At 43.3% G+C, this 22,505-nt stretch overlaps 1 protein-coding gene across 1 annotated transcript in view; it reads left to right on the top strand.

Moving 5' to 3' along the window:
- Window positions 1-13,653: 13,653 nt before the first annotated feature.
- LOC139536511 (protein phosphatase 1 regulatory inhibitor subunit 16B-like) overlaps window positions 13,654-22,505 on the top strand; it is a 138,835-nt gene continuing 129,983 nt past the window's right edge. Inside the window, exon 1 of the mRNA XM_071337072.1 lies at window positions 13,654-13,818. The gene's annotated coding sequence lies outside the window, so the exon portion shown is untranslated. The remainder of the gene's footprint in view (window positions 13,819-22,505) is intronic.

Below are 22,505 nucleotides of genomic sequence, written 5' to 3'. Positions count from 1 at the left end.
AGAGCGACGCCTTCATGGCGCCGATGACACGGGTGGTCTTCACTTGATTGACTGTAACGTTGTCAAATAAGCACCAATTGGGGTCAAACAAAGATAGCTAGATAGCCAATGAGCTGGGCTCTGTCATATCCTCACATGGTCTCTCCTATCATTGCTATGCAGACGACACACAATTAATCTTCTCCTTTCCCCCCTCTGATAACCAGGTGGTGAATCGCATCTCTGCATGTCTGGCAGACATATCAGTGTGGATGACGGATCACCACCTCAAGCTGAACCTCGGCAAGACGGAGCTGCTCTTCCTCCCGGGGAAGGACTGCCCGTTCCATGATCTCGCCATCACGGTTGACAACTCCATTGTGTCCTCCTCCCAGAGTGCTAAGAACCTTGGCGTGATCCTGGACAACACCCTGTCGTTCTCAACTAACATCAAGGCGGTGACCCGTTCCTGTAGGTTCATGCTCTACAACATTCGCAGAGTACGACCCTGCCTCACGCAGGAAGCGGCGCAGGTCCTAATCCAGGCACTTGTCATCTCCCGTCTGGATTACTGCAACTCGCTGTTGGCTGGGCTCCCTGCCTGTGCCATTAAACCCCTACAACTCATCCAGAACGCCGCAGCCCGTCTGGTGTTCAACTTTCCCAAGTTCTCTCACGTCACCCCGCTCCTCCGCTCTCTCCACTGGCTTCCAGTTGAAGCTCGCATCCGCTACAAGACCATGGTGCTTGCCTACGGAGCTGTGAGGGGAACGGCACCTCCGTACCTTCAGGCTCTGATCAGGCCCTACACCCAAACAAGGGCACTGCGTTCATCCACCTCTGGCCTGCTCGCCTCCCTACCTCTGAGGAAGTACAGTTCCCGCTCAGCCCAGTCAAAACTGTTCGCTGCTCTGGCACCCCAATGGTGGAACAAACTCCCTCACGACGCCAGGTCAGCGGAGTCAATCACCACCTTCCGGAGACACCTGAAACCCCACCTCTTTAAGGAATACCTAGGATAGGATAAAGTAATCCTTCTAACCCCCCCCCCCCTTAAAAGAGTTAGATGCACTATTGTAAAGTGGTTGTTCCACTGGATATCATAAGGTGAATGCACCAATTTGTAAGTCGCTCTGGATAAGAGCGTCTGCTAAATGACTTAAATGTAAATGTAATGTAAATGGCTTTACGGGAGTATGCTAACCTTGTGCGACAGCAAGCCTTTTCGGTTTGGAAAAAAATGGCAAGAATATGGAGAGTTACGAAGTTATGAAGACTGGATGTTTTGCAAATGTTGAACTTACAATATGGCTACTAATATTGGAAAAGCTAAATCAAAGTCCAGTATACAGATTTAAACAATATTCTTGCAGAAAAATGTATTGTCAATGTAAATGAGTCCTTCACGATTTGCCCAAATGTACCTGGGTGACTTCACACTAAATGGTATGTAGCTTGCTCATACTTCAAGTTATCAGTCTGAAACTTTGCACATACGCTGTTGCACTCTTGTGGACACCATCGGAATTGGAACCAGAGTGATAGATTTTGGACCTTTCTGTTGCATTTCAAAGATGGTGGTAGAGAAAAGAAAACTGTTGGTTTTTTTCATTTTATTTTCTTCTACCAGATATATTGTGTTATATTCTCCTACATTCAATTCACATTTCCACACACGTCAAAGTTTTTCATTTCAAATGGTACCAAGAATATGCATATCTTTGCTTCAGGGCCTGAGCTACCGGCAGTTAGATTTGGGTATGTCATTTTAGGCTAAAATTGAAAAAAAGGGGGCGATCCCTAAGAAGTTTTAAACAGTCTACAAATGGCTAAAAACCCTTAGCAAGTATGATGGAAATGGGAGGAGGATGAGTTAGGAGGTTAGGGGTGTAGCGAAGGAGGAGGAGGAGGAGAGGCTGGGTGTGTTACAAGGCTGGGTGTGTACTGTAGGAACAGTATGGGAGGAGGAGGAGTGGTTCGAAGGCTGGGGGTGTAGGAACAGTAACAGTATGACTGTCCAGCCACTGACCTAGATTCAGCAAATCAGTAGTAAGACTGCTAAGATATCAAATGCAGTATTTTAGCTGTGTAGGGCAGTATGATATTAACCACAAGGCAGACATTTTTCCTATTTCAGGGAGAAATCCTAACTTAAGATCTGCACACGTAGCTTGTGTGCTAGTTTTGGTATAAATCTGCAATTGACCTCAATGCATGATTTACACAAAAGTCTGAATGAAGAGCATGGATCTCAAGTCAGGATTTTGGTCTCAGTGTTTAGCTCGCCAAGCACACATGATAGGCCAACAGAGGGTGTCCTTATATGCAGATGTTTGCTTTCTTTATGTCAGAAAATGTGTTCCATTCTTATCCTTGATCCATTTTTTCACAATAGAAGGTGTGTAGGCCTGTATAAATGTATACATTCTGTGCATTTTCAACTAAACTCTTCTAATGTCTGGATCCTGGACATCCTGGCGGGCAGACCACAGGCTGTGAGGACTTGTAACAACCCCCCCCCCCCAGGGGTGTGTTCATAGCTATATTCCCTGTTCACCCACGACTGTGTGGCTTTGCACAACACCAGCTCCATCATCAAGTTTGCTGACGACACCACGGTTGTAGGCCTGATAACCAACAACGACGAGTCAGCCTATACGGAGGAGGTAAGTGAACTGGCATGGTGGTGCCAGGACAACAACCTATCCCTCAACTTCAGCAAAACAAAGGAGTTCATTGTGTGTAGCATGAATGTGTGTGTGTGCGGGCACGTGTGTGGATGTATGTCACCTCATGCTCCAATACTGTATGCCCAACGGTAAGGGAGTGAACAGCTCATCGCTAGCGTGTGTGGGGTCCTTGATGATGCTGCGGGCCTTCCTCAAGCACCGTGTCTAGTAGATGTCCCTGAAGGGTGGGAGAATGGTCCGAGTGATGTACTGGGCTGTCTTCACCACCAGCTGGAGGGCCTTGCGGTCGTGGACGGAGCAATTTCCATACCAGGCCATTATGCAACCGGTCAGGACGTTCTCGATGGTGCAGCGGTAGTATTTGGATAAGACCCAGTGTGGAATACCAAATTTCTTCAGCCGACCTTATCAAATAGAGACACTGTTGTGCCCTCTTGACAAGAGTGATGTTGTTGTTGTTCCATGTCAAGTCCTTAGTAATGTGGACACCGATGAACTGAAAACTGCTGACTCTCTCTACTGCAGTCCCGTTGATGTGGATCGGGGCGTGTTCCCTCCTCTGCTTCCTGAAGTCAACAATCAACTCCTGTTGCCAGTTCACTTACCTCCTCCCTATAGGCTGACTTGTTTGTTTCAATCCTATCCCCTTTTGCCCTCGGAACAGCCTCAATTTGTCGCGGCATGGACTCTGCAGGGCGTCGAAGGTGTTCCACAGGGACGCTGGCCCATGTTGACTTCATTACTTCGCACAGTTGTGTTCAGTTGGCTGGATGTCCTTGGTGGTGGACCATTCTTGATACACATGGGAAACTGTTGAGAGTGAAAAACCCAATAGCGTTGTAGTTCTTGACACAAACCGATGCGACTGGCACCTACTACCATACCCCATTCAAAGGCACTTAAGTATTTTGTCTTGCCCATGGCACACATACACAATCCATGTCTCAATTGTCAAAAGACTTAAACATCCTTATTTAACCTGTCTCCTCCCCTTCATGTACACTGATTGAAGTGGATTTAACAATAAGGGATCATAGCTTTCACCTGGGTTCACCTGATCATTATATGTATACTCAGTGTATAACAAGAGGAAAACTGCTGATACGCAACTACGTTTCGAAATTGCACCTTGTGTATCGTACTATCCTAACTCAACAGTAAGTTGACTTGTTTTATTGAGTTTTTACCTGAAATTGTAGTAACAGCCTGTTTAATTCTGAAATTGTCCCCATAGCTTTAAATCTCAAGTATTTTTCATTTTTTTGCTAGACTGCACTGAGCCACGAGATCCAGGCAAGAAGCAACTCCCCAGGGAATTATCAAAGTTTTCAGTTTCAATTTGCTTTAACCTCATGTAATGGCTTCCATGATATTGACAAAATGAAGCCTGGTTTGTTCTAAGGTAACTTTAATATGGTAGCTAAGCCTAAGAGCTCCTATCTAGCTATGGTTCAGCTGAATGTCCGCATTTAGCTACTGCCAGCGTGTTTATGTGAGGATGCAGCAATTATTTTGATTAGCTAGCTAGCTAATGTTACCTAGCTGTGTAGCCTACATTATAATATTAGTGACACTGTATGATAATGTTACTGTACTTTTATATTTGTATAGGAGGGCTAAACATTCATTATTGATATGCTAACATTACTTGGTCATTATACATATTGAGCCATATATTTCACTGGATGTATAAATGTAAAGCATCTGGTTGGCGTTTCCACTCAGTACCAAATATGTGACTAGTTTCAGGAAACTAGGTGTATGTCACGCGTCACTACTTCACAAAAGAGCCATTTAAACGTAAACATTTTTTTTCTCAAAATGCATTTTTTGGCAGAAATTCCTTCTGGAACATGAGAACTTTCATGTGCCTTAAAAACAAACTTGTGTGCCATCTGTAAATACAAATACAATTGTTAAATTACGAGCCTAGTTTGTTTAGCCACAGAAAAAAGCGAGCAAACTTCCTGCTAGCCATGATTGGCTGAGAAAATGAGTGGGTTGGACATGCCGAGAGATGAGTTCGGATTGGTCTGCCATGTAGCCCGCTTCTGTCTATTTGAGCTGGTCAGTATGTGTAGGTAATCACGTAGTAAAACTGCATATGTGTTGCTCTCCACATTCTGGATGACCGAGTTTTGAAATCAGTGGAATTAGAGTATGATAGCTAAGGAGATGGAGAAAACACCTGTCTCCGGATTACATCTTCAAACTAAGGGCAATTATGGATTCCGTGACAGAGGGAGAAGCATCCTTTCATGTATACGGGTAAGATAGTCTAGCTAGTTACATTTTCAGATATTACACATTTCTAATTTTGTCAGTCATTTTCATTTCCAGTTAAAGTGTACCGTTAGCTAGCTAGCTAACGTTAGCTGTCTGGCTTGCTAACGTTACGTGTATGATTTGTGTAGTAATATTATTCGTGTCTCAGAGCCATTTGATTTGTTAGATATAGCCTAATGTTAGCTAGCTAACATTGAACCTGGTTGGTTAGTTACCTGTAGATTCATGCAGGATAGTAATATCATGAGTTGGGATTATGGTTCATTGTTTAGCTAGCTAGCTAGCTACATGTATTAACAAAAGACTCCACTATGCAAGTAACCATTTCAATAATATGTTCATGATGTCACTGCTACAATTTTTGATAGACGTAGCTGGTAAATTTGCTCTGGCTATCTACTCCGATTTCAGAGAACTCTCGTCTGAGTGTGCCAGAGCGCAGAATAATTTATGAATTTATGAAAGCTCAACACCTGTTGAATATGGCTGTTGTCTGTAAACGTTGGCAAAAAAGCACAATTATATTGTTGCCAGCAGCACAGTTGATGTCACCAACGCTCTGGATAACATAAAAACAGCCTAACCAGCTCTGCTAGTGTGAGTAAAATGGTCTGTGAGCTGTTCTCTCATTTGTGTCTGGAAGTAGCTAGCAAGTTAGCCAACGTTAGCAAGTTAACTTTGGTGCCTGAGTGCTGTTGTTTAGGTCAGCGACCTAACGTTACGTGTATGATCTGTGTAGTAATATTATTCGTATCCCAGAGCCATTTGGTTTGCTAGTTATAGCCTAATGTTAGCTAGCTAAGATTGAACATGGTTCATTAGCTACCTGTAAATTCATGCAGGGTAGTAATGTCATGAATTAGGATTATGGCTCATTGTTTAGCTAGCTAGCTACTGTAAGCTAACACACTTCTGTACATCGCACTGTAACGTACAATTGACCTTATTCTAGTGCCCCCAAAACGTAATACTTCCAGGTCAACTGTGATATGAATACCATTGTAAAGCACAATTTCGCCAATTTCCAGCAAAATCAATGATGAGACCTTCATGCTGCCCGTCTCTGCATAATTGAAGAAAGCAATGAGCTCCGTCTGGCCTTTTTAAAAATGACGTGTGGGTAAGTGAAACCTACTGCGTGATAGGGAAAGGGGGAGATAAGCCGTGTGGGGAAACTGCTTTTTTCACCCGATCTGTCCAACTTATCACCTCTAAAATTTAAATAAAACACTATAAAGAGTTTATATAATGTGTCATTACATACCTATTTGTGTCAAATAAAAACACTAAAACCGCCTAACCAGCTCTGTTAGGGAGAGTAAAATGGTCAGCAAGCTAGCCAACTTTAGCCAGTTAGCTTGGGTGCTTGACTGCTGTAATAGGACAGAAAGCTCGGATCAACCCTACTCCTCGGCCAGAGCATTCAGTGTGCGCTCTGAACGCTCCTTAAAGAGTTGGGGGGGCTAAAGCTTAAGAGGGTGTGAACGATGCTGAATGGGTGTAGACAAAGAGGAGCTCTCCATTATGTGTACTAAAACGTTCAAATGCCATTTTCTCAAAAGTGAGGTTACAAGTTTATCAACTTTCAAAGCAGAATTACTTTCCCATTGTTCTTCAACTGTAGTGTATGATATACCATTACTAGCTCTGAGTACTTTTATCCAACGTAAAAAACACTATTTCAAATTTTGCTACATAAGACCGAAACGAGCCGGTCGGTCACATACAATGATAGGAAGCCCAGTGGTGGCAGTGGGAGGAGATTGAGCTAAATGGATTTTGGCCGACATTCTGCAAATTTTCTCATTGATGAAACATTTGATCTCCAAACAGTTTTCTGTTTCGAAAAGTAGAATCTGTATCAAACATGGCGAACTGAATTTTGTAGACTTAAAACTTCTCTAGGATAGGGGGCAGCATTTTCACATTTGGATGAAAAGCGTGCCCAGAGTAAACTGCCCCCTACTCAGTCCCAGATGCTAATATATGCATATTATCATTAGTATGGATAGAAAACAATCTGAAGTTTTTTAAACTGTTTAAATCATGTCTGTGACTATAACAGAACTTATTTGGCAGGCAAAACCCCGAGGACAAACCATTCAGATTTTTTTGTTGTTGAGGTCACTCTCTTTTCAATGGGATTTCATTGGGAATCCAGATTTCTAAGGGACCTTCCTGCAGTTCCTATCGCTTCCACTGGATGTCAACAGTCTTTAGAAATTGGTTGAGGTTTTTCCTTTGAGAAATGAAGAAGTAGCCATGTTCAGAATGAGGCTCCAGTGAAGTGTACTGTTTGTTAGAGGTGCGTGACCAGAAGGCATGCTGTTTTCCTCCGGTATTGAACACAGATCATCCCGTCTTCAATTTTATCGATTATTTACGTAAAAAAATACCTACAGTTGTATTACAAAATATGTTTGGACAAAGCATACGGGTAACTTTTGAGATATTTTGTAGTCACGTTGTGCAAGTTGGAACCGGTGTTTTTCTGGATCAAACGCGCCAAATAAATGGACATTTTGGATATATATCGACGGAATTAATCGAACAAAATGACCATTTGTGATGTTTATGGGACATATTGGAGTGCCAACAGAAGAAGCTCGTCAAAGGTAAGGCATGAATTATATCTTTATTTCTGCGTTTTGTGTCGCGCCGGGAGGGTTGAAATGTGATGGTCTGTGATTGTTAGCTGGGGTCCTCAGATAATAGCATTGTTTGCTTTCGCCGTAAAGCATTTTTGAAATCTGACACGTTGGCTGGATTCACAACAAGTGTAGCTTTAATTTGGTATATTGAATGTGTGATTTCATGAAAGTTAAATTTTTATAGTAATTTATTTTGAATTTGGCGCTCTGCATTTTCACTGGATGTTGGCCAGGTGGGACGCTAGCGTCCCACATGTCCCAGAGAGGTTATTAACCTTTGCCAAAGTTTTTTTTAAATGGTGTTGTTTAAAGAGTGCAAGGGTGAATTGAGTTATTGCACAGTGTATTGTTAGCAAATTTTATGTGTACGAGAAAATAAACCATTTCCTCTGTCTGCACATGCTCATGGATTGTTGCATTATTTAAAAGTGTAATATGGTTTGGTTGCATTATTCAGTATTGTAATATGTTTTAGAAGAAAGGTTGCTCAGATTGTTAAATAGTTAGTGGCTACTGTGATATTTGCTGTCAATAGTCTACTACAGAGTCATATTACCCATAAAACCTAGCGGCCAAACACGGAAATATTTCCAATCATTTTCCCACATTTAATTTGATCCATTGTGGATTTTAGAAATACTCAAAATAAGGGCTGTGTTTTGTGTAGGCTTGCTCTGGCGTGACATTTAATAACTGTTTAAATCTCTCTTGGACAAGGGGACTTTTATCAATATATTCGCCTGTATTTAACCCCCCAAACTGAAATGCTAATTAGCTGTTAATGTGGCTATCACACAGAACTACAAATGTCTATCTCAACCTTCACATTACTCACCAGGGCCATGATGATCTGGACGAGACTGCCGGATCGAGGAAAAGGTAAGAATCTCTGGATTAACTATAAATTAATTGGCTAAATTTGTTTAAATTTACAATTCTGTGAACTGTCTTGGTTAAGTTTTTAATTGAAAATGGCTGTTATTTAGCTAGCTAGCTCATTGTTAGGTCATTAGCAACAGTAGCCTGGCTAGATGGCTAAATTAGCCGTCTATTTGTCTAGCCATTTAAATGCATGAGAAATTCATAAAAACGATTTTCCCTTTCATTGACTTTTATAAACCAACCATCTAGCTTGCTAGTTAACTAGCTAGCTAACTTAGATGGTGAAGCTAGGGCTAGGCATTCTTGATAATGTTTGTGTCTGTGGGTGAGCGGTGGGTAGCCTACTTCAAGTACTACTTGACTTGTAGCTACACAAACTAGCTGTATTATTTTAGTCTGGCTTTTTGAGAGGTTTCAGAGATGAACTGATTCATCTTGAGTCAACAGTGTGCATACTTTACTGCAGGAAAACATTGATATGTTTGCTGTTAAATGCAGAAGACACATTTCAGTTGAATGCATTCAGTTGTACAACTGACTAGGTATCCCCCTTTCCCTTGTTACCCTCTGGACATCAGACCATTCGTATATCTAGTAGGCAAGGTTATGTAACCTTATTTAGTCGTACCTGCTATGGTGGGTTTTAAATGAACTGTTTTTGAGGTAGAATTACTGTCATGTTATTGATGCCAAATTGCAAACCTTATTTGCACCTTCCCTTTTCCAGAACCAATGTTTGTGCCTGACTTATCACCTCTCAACTCGGTAAACTGTTTCAACATGGAACACTATTCTCCTGCTTTTGGTCTGTTTCAGTCATTGCAGGAGTGTGTAAAGGGTTTTGTCCCAGCCCAGCTCTACCTGACTTAAATAATCAACATACCGAATCACGGCGATAGGCTATGACTTGTAATCAGGTATGGGGCTGTGCTGGAACAAAAGCTTATTCACACTCCTGCCATTAAGATCTGGAGCTGTCCACCCATTTAAGTCATTCTTCTGAACTATAGGTACATTTGGGGGGGGGGGGGGGGGGTATTAATATCTAACTCCTGCTCCACTCTTAAATTGAAGTTGAACTTGTTGACTGATGCCAAGGTGGCGGCTGCTAAGAAGGGAGCTGCTGCGAACCAGAGGACCGCAGCCAAGGCAGCACTGTCTGTCGGGTGAGTAGTATTGGTTGGTTCTGTATGTACCTTTAGGTTCCTCTCCATGTGTAGGCTATTCTACTGGCCTAGGTTGTACACTCAGTTTTTCATATAGGTAGTAGTTTGTTGGATCCTATTGCTTAGTTTATAATGTGTCAACTTTAAATTCAATCTAAGCCACAGATGAACTTTCTCAATTTTGTACTTGACCTTTATAGATGCAGACCCAAAGATTTGCCAGGAACACTTTGAAAGCAAGCATCCCAAGTTTCCAATAATCCCAGTACTGGTTGATGTGCAGGCCTAAGTGACCACACACACTCAAATGGACCTACAGCTGGGGTAAGATTCTTCCATCTTTCACACAGTAGACACAGTGTAAACCACCATGTTGTCAATACAGTTCTGTCCTCAATGCTTAAGTTGTATTGTCTGTGGACTCGATTTGAGGAAATGCTGTGATCACTCATCGCCTTTAATGTTGTGATTCACAGACATACGATGACCACGATTTGAATGCTGCATCTGTGACGGGAATAACGTCGAGGGACACGGGCTGAGACCTCGAGTATGACTGGACATGGGCCAGATTTTTGTGACAATGACCTAAAAGGGGTGCAGAAGCACACCAGCTCCCCATTTTAAGTTTATTCCATGGGAAACCTTTTCTCTAGCTACCCCTTATTCCATACTATGCCTTTAATGCCCCATGGTCCCTACATTTTTGACACTTTGGAACTTTCCATCTATTCTCATTAAACATGCCCTACCTTCAACCCTTTTCACTATGCTGCTTCCTTCACTTGTTCTTCTGATTTGATAACATCTAGACTCAGTAACACGTGTAAAGTGTTGTAGTGTACTCTTTAAAGTTTAAAAAAATATATATATATTATTTTTTTTAAGACTTTTTTTCACCTGTTTAATGCTGTCCTCCCTATTCTGGGGTTCAAACTGAATGCAGTGGTAAATGTGCTGCTCACAATTGACAGTAGCAACATGGACCTTGACAAGAAGGGTGTTGATATAGCTGCATTTAGGCATGGCTTCTTTGTTTTGAGTCTATTAAGTTTGTTTCTCATTCTGATGGCATTGATCTAGTATTTTATATTAAACCTACCTTAAGCATCCAGCTTTTCTATTTATAACTCACCCACCAAAATCCCAATATGCTGTTTTACATGTTGTGTTATTTGTGCTGGTCTAATTCCTAAAATGGAAAATTTGAAGAATATGTGCGCTCTAGGATTGTAATAATAGTTCATATAATGTTCTTTGATGTCCCAGGTTTGTGGCATTGAGGAATAAATCATTGAATATTTACTTAAATTCAGATGTTTATATGTTATGTATAAAAGTCATGTATGCATTGTTTACTATTTTGATTTTTTTTTAAACAATGTAATTGTTGGAATTTAGTGTATTAATTCTACCATAAAAAAACAACAAGAACACAACTTGAAAAAGACACATGCACATGAGTAAAATCATTGAGGATAACACAAGGTCTGGGACTTATTTCCATTGTGGTCCTCTTAATGTGATTGATGGGTTACTAGGTGCTTTATTGTCAAGTAAATATGCTTATTCATTCATGATTATGGATACATTCTGCAATTGGTTAATCTAGCGTTGAATCTGCAACAGAACATGTGTTACGCGGAGTGGAACAGGAGAACCCAATAGCAGACTCAGACAAGGAAACTGGGATGAAGTAGCCAAGGTATTTTATTGCAACACGGGGAGATTGAGTGTAGGCCAGGGGAAGTTCAGGTGGGTTGCAGGAAACCAGGTACGGAGGCTGAGGCTGGAGCGAGAGGGGTTGGAACAGGGAAAGCAAGTCCGGAGAGGAATCCAAGGGAGTAGTAAAGTGTGGAATCCAGGACAGAGTAGCAGGATGATGAGATGTGGGACTGGAGACAGGGACCAGAGTCAGAGCGGGCAGAACTGTAGCGGACAGGAAAACAGCGTCAAGCAAGGAAAACAGGCACAACATGATAACAGGATCTGAATAGTAACAAACAGCTAGAACCGTAGATTGACTGAGCAGAGATTACGATCTGGCAGTGTGGAAGTGGCAGGACTGAGTATTTGTAGAGGTCTTGATTATGGAACAGGTTGCAGCTGGTGGGGATCTGCTCTGACTCCAGCACACCTATCTCCACCCACACAATCACAGAGAGGGAGAGGGAGAGAGTACCGGGGGAGTGGCGGCAGGTCAAGGAGACACAGGATGAGCAGTAGAGGACGTTGTAGGAGCAGATGTGACAACATGTCAACAGGTTAATTATGAATTGCTTCAATACAGCAGGGCATTCTGACACCATGAATTTAATTATATTTCACCTTGTTCATAGTGTTGGCAGAATTTATAAGGGATTAAATAAAGACCTCCACTGGCTGAAGGAGACGAGGATCTGGTAAAATAAGAGTGTTACTAATATCATCTAGGTAGCTAGCTAGCTATATAGGTTCTTTGCAAAAAAAACTAGTCTAGTATTCATGGCACATAAATATCTGACTGCTACTAGGATAGTATTCTGTAGAAGACAAAATACCAAATGCATAAATAAGACAAATATTAATTCAATGAAATATTGAACAGTAAATTAAAATGTTCAATATATATTTTGTTTTGGATCAAGGTAGCTAGTAGATGATGTGCAGGAGCTTGCAGGGATTTGTAGTCTTGCATGATGTCTACTTTGCCAATTAGCATTTTTGAATCTGCGAGTAAATAGAGTGGAATATAGGGATAAAAGTCACTTTGTCCAAAATAAATTTACACGTTATCAAAACATCAAGCCAGGGTAATCCTACACGAAACACAGCCCTTATTTGAAGTCTTTCTAAAACCCGCAATGGATACAATGAATGGTGAAAAAACGTTTGGAACCGTTTCCGTGTTTGACTGCTAGGTTTTAAGGGTGTCCACTGTGGGGCTCAATTCGAGCTGCGCACCTAAAATGTCACGTTGCCAGCCACAACGAAAAGGTAAGGCAAGGATGTAATGTGAATTTAAAAGTTGAAATCTCGTTTGCCACTCCGCTCCTCAGACTCTCCATCTCAAGTCGTGGAAATAGGGCCAGAGAGAGAGCGATAAAATGCATATCTCATTTCATTTTCATGGGCTTTGAGATATCGACTCACTGCCTTTTTCTTCTCGCCTGGGTTTTAGCCAGTAAAGTTAGGGTGCTTAGAATGAATTATTACCGTCTGTGGTATTAATATCTTTCAATTTAAGTCACAGAAGTTGAGCTACAGTACAGAGATATTGCTTTATAATTGCTTACCCGAGAGTACCTTTGAGTTGTTTCTAACGTATCAGTGGTGTAAAGTACTACTTAAGTTGATTTTTGGGGGTATTTGTACTTTCCTTATTATAATTTTGACAACTTTTACTTCACTACATTCCTATAGAAAAGTATGTATTTTTTACTCCATACATTTTCCCTGACAACCAAAAGTACTAATTTTGAATGCTCAGCAGGACTATAAAATGGTCTAATTCACACACTTATCAAAAGAACATCCCTGGTCATCCCTACTGCCTCGTATCTGGTGGACTCACTAAACACATGCTTCGTTTGTAATTCATGTCTGAGTGTTGGAGCACGCCCCTGGCTATCCGTAAATAAATAAAAATTAGAAAATGATGCCATCTGGTTATCTTAATATAAGGACTTTGAAATTATTTATATTTTTTTTACTTTTGATACTTAAGTATATTTGATCAATTACATGTACTTTTGATATTTAAGTATATTTAAAACCAAATACTTTTTGTCTTTTACTCAAGTAGTATTTTACTGGGTGACTTCCACTTTTACTTGAGTCATTTTCCATTAGGGAATCTTCCACTTTTACTTTAAGTATGACAATTGGGTACTTTTTTCCAACCACTGCACTCCGTGTGTGTTGTCTGTCTGCATGTTACTCGGGTCTCCTCCTTCTCTCTTTGCCTCATCCCCAGCCCCGCCGTCGAGAAGTGACTTCTCGCTAGGGGCGTTCTCATATCTGCCGTGGGCGGCGACTAGCGACAGAGCTGCTACTGCGTTCTTGCCTTCCCAGCCACCCTGGCTTTTCTTCTGTGTCGCTATTAGTTAGCTACAGGACGCGAACGCTGCTGCAGGCTTATCCCAGCGAGTGAAATTGGAACTAATGAAAACCTAGTAACAGTTGGTGAGTACAACATTATTTTACAAATGCGATCCGTTTTCGGGTGGAGGTCTTCTGTTCGATTCATTCAAATGAAACAGCGGAAAGAAAGGAAGTATTTTCGGAGCAGTGAGGATAGCGGCATTGGGAGGATGCCAAGAAGGCATGTCTATAGCTTTACCGTTACATTGCCGTGCGTTACTGTAACCAATTCTTCTTTGCCGTTGCTGGCTCCACAAATGTGGCCCAGATTCTAGAAAATGAACACATACTGATTTCTGCACTAGATCTCAACAATGTTTCAATCCTACTTGTATGTTGCTGGCTGGCCACTTGGTATTTGAAGAGGCAACGGTGTTCGTTACACCAGTTCGTAAGGTGTAGGTCCATTTCAATTTGAGAGATTTTGTTACTACTCGTTCCAGAAGTCACACGTTCGATGGGGGAAGACTGCCGTGGGCATTTTATGATCGTGTTCAGATAGATTCCGGTATTCGTTCTTTAAAGTAGCTCACAAGAGAGGTTAGGCTACTGTCTGTTTGTATTTAGGCTATTATGCTGTCTGGCAGTATAACATAGGCTTTATATTGGTCAATGTAGAATAGTGTTCTTGTCCCAATAGACTGCTTTATTCCACTCGTGTAGGCTAATGACAAAAAACAACTACTGGAATGCAATTACAGAGTAGCCTAATTAGCAGTGGCGGAAAAAGTACCCCATTGACATACTTGAGTGAAAGTAAAGATACCTTATTAATAGGAAATGACTCAAGTAAAAGTGAAGGTCACCCAGTAAAATACTACTTGAGTAAAAGTCTAAAAGTATTTGATTTTTAAATATACCTAAGTATCAAAAGTATATGTAATTGCTAGAATATACTTAAGTATGAAAAGTAAAAGTTTGAATCATTTCAAATTCCTTATATTAAGCCAACCAGATGGCACCATTTTCTTGTTGTTTTAATTGACGGATAGCCAGGGGCACGCTCCAACACGCAGACATAATTTACAAAGCACTTATGTTTAGGGAGTCCGCCAGATAAGAGGCAGTAGGGATGATCAGGGATGTTCTCTTGATGTGTGTGAATTGGACCATTCTCCTGTCCTGCTAAGCATTCAAAATGTTTTTTAGTTTTTTTTACTTTTGGGTTCCAGGGAAAATGTATCGAGTAAAACATATATTATTTTCTTTAGGAATGTAGTAAAGTAAAAGTTGGCCCCAAAAATATAAACCCCCAAAAACTACTTAAGTAAAAATAGTTGAAAGTACTACTTAAGTACTTTATGCCACTGCTAATTAGCCTACTGAAGTAGCTCACTAGGCAATATTGGTAGCCTACTAGACGAGAGTAATTACAGCATTACTGGTAATGTAAATTGTTGCCTGGAGCTTGGTTGGTTTTGCTTACACTGTACGCATTTTGCTTGTGGTGTTCTCCCGAATCAAACATTCTTTAGGGTGTGATTCGCTCAAGATAACAAAATAAGCCTGTTATAATATTGGCCATGTCTTTTTTTTGTTGTTGTTGCTAAAAGTGCCTTTGGTAATATGTACCGCTCTCCGGCACTTTTCTCTGGCACTTTGGGTAGTGTAGCCCTTGAATGTTTGATGTGTGGGGACGTCTTGAGAGGTTTCTATTGCTGTTTCTCTCCGCGTCTGCACTGGCTATCAGCTACCTTTCGGGATGGGCCATCAGACATAATACACTGTGCCCACTGCCCACACAAACACAGTGCTCACACACACATGCTGGCAGAGCCGTAATCACACGGGAACAATGGCCACACACACACACACACACACACACACACACACACACACACACACACACACACACACACACACACACACACACACACACACACACACACACACACACACACACACACACACACACACACCCCTCAGGAAGCCTTCCAACATGGTTGTTGTAATCAGATAACTGATAGAGCATAATCACTGCATGCTAAGTGAACAGGCCTAGGCATGGCTTAGAGCGGCGAGGACATTTTCCAAAGCACGGGTCGTTATCAACCAACATGTTGCAATCTGAATAGAAACCCAGAACATGAAAGGACTGGGTTTGGTCAGCGGGCTGGTGTGTGGATTGTGCGCGTGTGAGAGAGAACGCGTGTGTGTGTTGAACATAGCAGCGAGGAAATAAGCTTTCTGCTCCTGAAAAATAAACGGGCTGGATATCATGTTGAAGTGGAACTGCTTTGATCGCAATCATCATGGATTTGATCTTCTACTAGTCTACAAGCTGAACCTGCCGGGCATCGACGGTTTCAACATTTAATGAGAAGAGAAATCTCTAAATTATGGTGTTGGAATAATCATGCGGAAGTTAGGGCACAAAACGAACTACAGGGACAGAATATATTATACATCCAGTTACTAGTTCCTCAGAGTGCACACGGCAGTGCATACCCAAAGTAGAAGTATAGTATTATCCTCTATTTCTACTAGTACAGGTACATTGAGATAGTAATGACGGATAATGTGTGCAACAGTGAATGTGCGAGTGTGTGTGTGTTTTGGTGGATTGTTTGTCCTTCCCGCATTGAGCAATCTAGTGCTGCATTACAGACAGTAGTGTGACGGTCATTCCACCTCAATGGCTAAAAGACACAGCATTTCTTGTACTGTCCCCAAGCATGCTAGCCTTGCCTTGCACCAGTTACTAGCCGTGTTCTACCTCACTGGCTAAAAGGGCATCTCCTGCAGACACTTTGTCGGGAGGCATGCTGTCCTATAGCCCTACACTAGCTCTACCTCACCTGCTCTACCTCAGTGGTTGAAGGAGAAGTTTACCCCAAATCCTGAAATTCTAACCCTAGTTCAGTTGAGTTGTCTCTCTCTTCCTGGGGTGCAGAACTGAGACAGCTGCAAAGAACGGGTCACGTGACTTTGCTGGATGCAGGCCTCGTTCTTTAAAAGAAATGAAACATTTAACCTTTATTTCCCTAGGCAAGTCAGTTAAGAACAAATTATTATGTACAATGACATCCTACCAAAGGGCCTCCTGCGGGGACAGGGGCTGGTATTAAAAATAAATCAAATATAAATATAGGACAAAACACACGTCACTGCTCTGCTGTTAGTGAATGCATGATTTGCGATCTGTGGACAATGTATTGTGTTATTGAAAGCATACAGGCAAATAAGTTCTTTTTGTCAAGTACTATCAAGAAATGTTTTGCCAGGAAATGTGTACTTTTCACCTAAAAACATTTGATTATTTTCTATAATTATTTTATGTAGCTGACTGCCACAGCAGCAGAGATGGGTAACAGCTGCACATGTGCACCCTCATGGGGGAAACCTTGCTATGTAGAAACATCACAATATGCCCATAAATGGAGCTTGATGTCAGAGATTCTTGTTTTTCTGTGTGTGGGGTGGGGGGGGGGGGGGGGGGGTGTAATGAAGATACTGAAGATGGTCCAGTTGCGTTATAGTTTTTCTTACAAAAAGCAACCAAGTACCACTGGCGTAACAGTTTCTCTGGAATGATGTATTTACTTTTTCAGTAACTAAAGTTGGAAATTCAAATGTTGCAGGTTGTTAACTTAAATTCATTTTCGATAAAACAGCATACTAATCAGCAACCAATATATTAAAAAATGTGTGTGTGTATATACACTGCTCAAAAAAATAAAGGGAACACTTAAACAACACAATGTAACTCCAAGTCAATCACACTTCTGTGAAATCAAACTGTCCACTTAGGAAGCAACACTGATTGACAATACATTTCACATGCTGTTGTGCAAATGGAATAGACAACAGGTGGAAATTATAGGCAATTAGCAAGACACCCCCAATAAAGGAGTGGTTCTGCAGGTGGTGACCACAGACCACTTCTCAGTTCCTATGCTTCCTGGCTGATGTTTTGGTCACTTTTGAATGCTGGCGGTGCTTTCACTCTAGTGGTAGCATGAGACGGAGTCTACAACCCACACAAGTGGCTCAGGTAGTGCAGCTCATCCAGGATGGCACATCAATGCGAGCTGTGGCAAGAAGGTTTGCTGTGTCTGTCAGCGCAGTGTCCAGAGCATGGAGGCGCTACCAGGAGACAGGCCAGTACATCAGGAGACGTGGAGGAGGCCGTAGGAGGGCAACAACCCAGCAGCAGGACCGCTACCTCCGCCTTTGTGCAAGGAGGAGCAGGAGGAGCACTGCCAGAGCCCTGCAAAATGACCTCCAGCAGGCCACAAATGTGCATGTGTCTGCTCAAACGGTCAGAAACAGACTCCATGAGGGTGGTATGAGGGCCCGACGTCCACAGGTGGGGGTTGTGCTTACAGCCCAACACCGTGCAGGACATTTGGCATTTGCCAGAGAACACCAAGATTGGCAAATTCGCCACTGGCGCCCTGTGCTCTTCACAGATGAAAGCAGGTTCACACTGAGCACATGTGACAGACGTGACAGAGTCTGGAGACGCCGTGGAGAACATTCTGCTGCCTGCAACATCCTCCAGCATGACCGGTTTGGCGGTGGGTCAGTCATGGTGTGGGGTGGCATTTCTTTGGAGGGCCGCACAGCCCTCCATGTGCTCACCAGAGGTAGCCTGACTGCCATTAGGTACCGAGATGAGATCCTCAGACCCCTTGTGAGACCATATGCTGGTGCGGTTGGCCCTGGGTTCCTCCTAATGCAAGACAATGCTAGACCTCATGTGGCTGGAGTGTATCAGCAGTTCCTGCAAGAGGAAGGCATTGATGCTATGGACTGGCCCGCCCGTTCCCCAGACCTGAATCCAATTGAGCACATCTGGGACATCATGTCTCGCTCCATCCACCAACTCCACGTTGCACCACAGACTGTCCAGGAGTTGGCGGATGCTTTAGTCCAGGTCTGGGAGGAGATCCCTCAGGAGACCATCCGCCACCTCATCAGGAGCATGCCCAGGCGTTGTAGGGAGGTCATACAGGCACGTGGAGGCCACACACACTACTGAGCCTCATTTTGACTTGTTTTAAGGACATTACATCAAAGTTGGATCAGCCTGTAGTGTGGTTTTCCACTTTAATTTTGAGTGTGACTCCAAATCCAGACCTCCATGGGTTGATACATTTGATTTCCATTGATAATTTTGTGTGAGTTTTGTGTGATTTTGTTGTCAGCACATTCAACTATGTAAAGAAAAAAGTATTTAATAAGAATATTTCATTCATTCAGATCTAGGATGTGTTATTTTAGTGTTCCCTTTATTTTTTTGAGCAGTGTATATTTAAATACACACGCACGCACACAACTGTCCTTTATAGCCTATCTGAAACTGCATGACATGAGTCATCCTCACTCTCTACCAGCTTGAATAGAAAGTTGGTGTGCGTAAAACCAGTCTGTCAATGCTAAATAATAGTCAGTTCGCCCTCAAAACACTGGCTTACTATGGAATTTTCAATTATGCAGTGTAGCCTATCTATAGCTGTATACAGCATGTAGCTGATATTTATACTTTTTCTATAAAATAAATTACACCTCAAATAGCCTAACAATTAGGAAAAAGTAGTTAGCTTAAGGATACATTTAGCCACTATTTATTGTTGAACTTAGCAGGTTTTGTCTGGCTAATAGCTTACACAAATGGGCTTCAATCAAGGTAAATGAAATAAATAATCAATGCAGAGGCCTATAGTAGCTACAGTATGCAACTGCGTGGCCTTGTATTTTTGTGTGCAAATGTTTTCACCACGGCCTGTAGGTCCAGGTTGTGGTCCCGACTCTTTTCTTTACTGAATATTGACAACCCAAGACAGTCTTTCCTGAGACATTGTGCATTATACATCCATTGTGCTGCACACAATTTCAACTCCGGGCTCAATTCAATCCGTATTGCAGAAGTTCAGCTGTACTGCACGATTCAAATTTTAAAGGAACATTTCACGCTTTGGCATTTTGTCGGCTCGGCCTGAAAATACCTTTACATTTCTATTGCGAAATCTATAACGGTTCAGCTTTACAGATTTTGAATAGAGCCCTGAGTCTTGAATGATGCATGAAAAGATATAACAGCGATAAGGGATTGTTGATATTGCAACCACACAAATCAAACACTGGTTTTCCTGAATCAAAGCTGGGGACGAGAGACTGAAAAACAGCTTCTGTCTTTATGTAGCGTTGTTTTGTCTCTTGTCGTGAGGCGTGTTTTGTCCTATTTTTAATCCCAGGCCCCCGTCCCCGCAGGAGGCCTTTTGGTAGGCCGTCATTGTAAATAAGAATTTGTTCTTAATTTGTTCTTAACTGACTTGCCGAGTTAAATAAAAATACAATTCTATCTCCAGGCCGTCAGACTGTTAAATAGTCACGACTAGCCGGACTCTGCCCTGAATTTAGTCACTTGCAGGCTACCACCCGATACTCTACCCTGCACCTTAGACTGCTGCCCTGTGTACATAGTCATTGAACACTGGTCACTTTATTAATGTTCACATACTGCTTTACCCTCTTTATATGAACACTGAGTGTACAAAACATTAGGAACACCTTCTCTTTCTATGATAGACTGACCAGGTGAAAGCTATGATCCCTTATTGATGTCACTTTGTAAATCCAATTCAATCAGTGTAGATGAAGGGGATGAGACGGGTTTAAATAAGTATTTTTAAGCCTTGAGACAATTGAGATGTGGATTGTGTGTGCGTGTGCTATTCAGAGGATGAATGGACAAGACAACATATTTAAGTGCCTTTAAACGAGTTATGGTAGTAGGTGCCAGGCACACCGGTTTGAGTGTGTCAAGAACTGCAACGTTGCTGGAGTTTTCATGCTCAACAGTTTCCCGTGTGTACGAATGGTCCACCACCCAAAGGACATCCAGCCAACTTGACTCAATTGTGGGAAGCATTGAAGTCAACATGGGCCAGCATCCACGTAGAATGCTTTTGGCACCTTGTAGAGTCCATTCCCCAGCGAATTGAGGCTGTTCTGAGTGCAAAAGTGGGAGAGCAACTCAACATTAGGAACACGTTCCTAATATTTTGCACACTCGGTGCATGTCTACATGTGCAATGGCAATAAACACAATAAGAACACTTCAAACTTCAATGATCAGGCTAGGCTACATATCTCTGCACGTTTGCGTTGTCGCGTTCCCTTCTCAAATGTGCCTTTGTATTTTGGCACCGCGCCAGATCCAGTCCATGGAAATGCAATAGCAAAAGCTGTGTCATTAGATGGCATCTCTCATTCATATGCATCATCACTGAAGTGCTTGCTACACACAGGTTGGCAGCAGGAGTATTTACATCGTATTTACTATTTCTGTATAATTGACTGGAAAATATGTCTCTACTTAGCATGGTTTCCCCCACATGGGCGCGCACATGTGCAGTTCTTACCCAATCTTCGCTGCTGTGGCATTCGCCTACCTCCAATAATTATATCAAATAATGTTTTAGGTGAAAAAGTACTTTTGACAAAAATAGCTCGTTCGGCCGTACACATTCAATAAAACAATGCATTTGTCCACTGTTCGCTGATTTGGGGATCAAGCGTTCACTGACAACGGAGCAGAGCAAGGTTTGCATCCAGCAACATCAGGAGTCACGTGACCGTTTTTGCAGCGGTCTCTGTCCTGCACTCCAGGGAGAGAGCGGGGGAGAGGGCAAACTCCACTCAAATGGAATCACTTGGGAGTTTCTGGATTTTGGGTAAACTTTTCCTTTGACACTGTTCTCATTGGCTACCTCACTAATTGGCTACCACTAACACCACATTTCCTACAGTATCCCCAAGCATGCTAGTCTACTCCTGCTGCACCAATCAATGGCTGTGTTTCAGTCAGTGTCCACAGGAAGTTAGCTCAGTGTTTGCGGCCTGTGCATAAATGTCAGGAAGGCGTGTGACTTGTGGGTCCATTGTGAGGTTTATTTTATCCCTCCTACAGTATTGTTGTGAAAAGCTGAGCACAGCCGAGCCGAGCACAGCCAAGCGGCGGTGTAGAGTCGTCGCCGCAGCCGAGTGTCGTCGTCGCCGCCGCAGCCGAGTGTCGTCGTCGCCGCCGCAGCAGAGTGTCGTCGTCGCCGCCGCAGCCGAGTGTCGTCGTCGCCGCCGCAGCAGAGTGTCGTCGTCGCCGCCGCAGCCGAGTGTCGTCGTCGCCGCCGCAGCCGAGTGTCGTCGTCGCCGCCGCAGCAGAGTGTCGTCGTCGCCGCCGCAGCCGAGTGTCGTCGTCGCCGCCGCAGCCGAGTGTCGTCGTCGCCGCCGCAGCCGAGTGTCGTCGTCGCCGCCGCAGCAGAGTGTCGTCGTCGCCGCCGCAGCAGAGTGTCGTCGTCGCCGCCGCAGCCGAGTGTCGTCGTCGCCGCCGCAGCCGAGTGTCGTCGTCGCCGCCGCAGCCGAGTGTCGTCGTCGCCGCCGCAGCCGAGTGTCGTCGTCGCCGCCGCAGCCGAGTGTCGTCGTCGCCGCCGCAGCCGAGTGTCGTCGTCGCCGCCGCAGCCGAGTGTCGTCGTCGCCGCCGCAGCCGAGTGTCGTCGTCGCCGCCGCAGCAGAGTGTCGTCGTCGCCGCCGCAGCCGAGTGGCGCAGCAGAGGAGAGAAGCAGAGGAGAGAAGCAGAGCAGGAGAGTAGAGCAGAGCGGGAGCAGTGCAGCAGAGGGGAGCAGTGCAGCAGAGGGGAGCAGTGCAGCAGAGGGGAGCAGTGCAGCAGAGGGGAGCAGTGCAGCAGAGGGGAGCAGTGCAGCAGAGGGGAGCAGTGCAGCAGAGGG

Source organism: Salvelinus alpinus, chromosome 12, assembly GCF_045679555.1.
Source record: "Salvelinus alpinus chromosome 12, SLU_Salpinus.1, whole genome shotgun sequence".
Taxonomy (NCBI): Eukaryota; Metazoa; Chordata; class Actinopteri; order Salmoniformes; family Salmonidae; genus Salvelinus; species Salvelinus alpinus.
The sequence above is the reverse complement of the archived record's forward strand: the minus strand, read 5'-3'. Positions and strand labels throughout refer to the sequence as shown.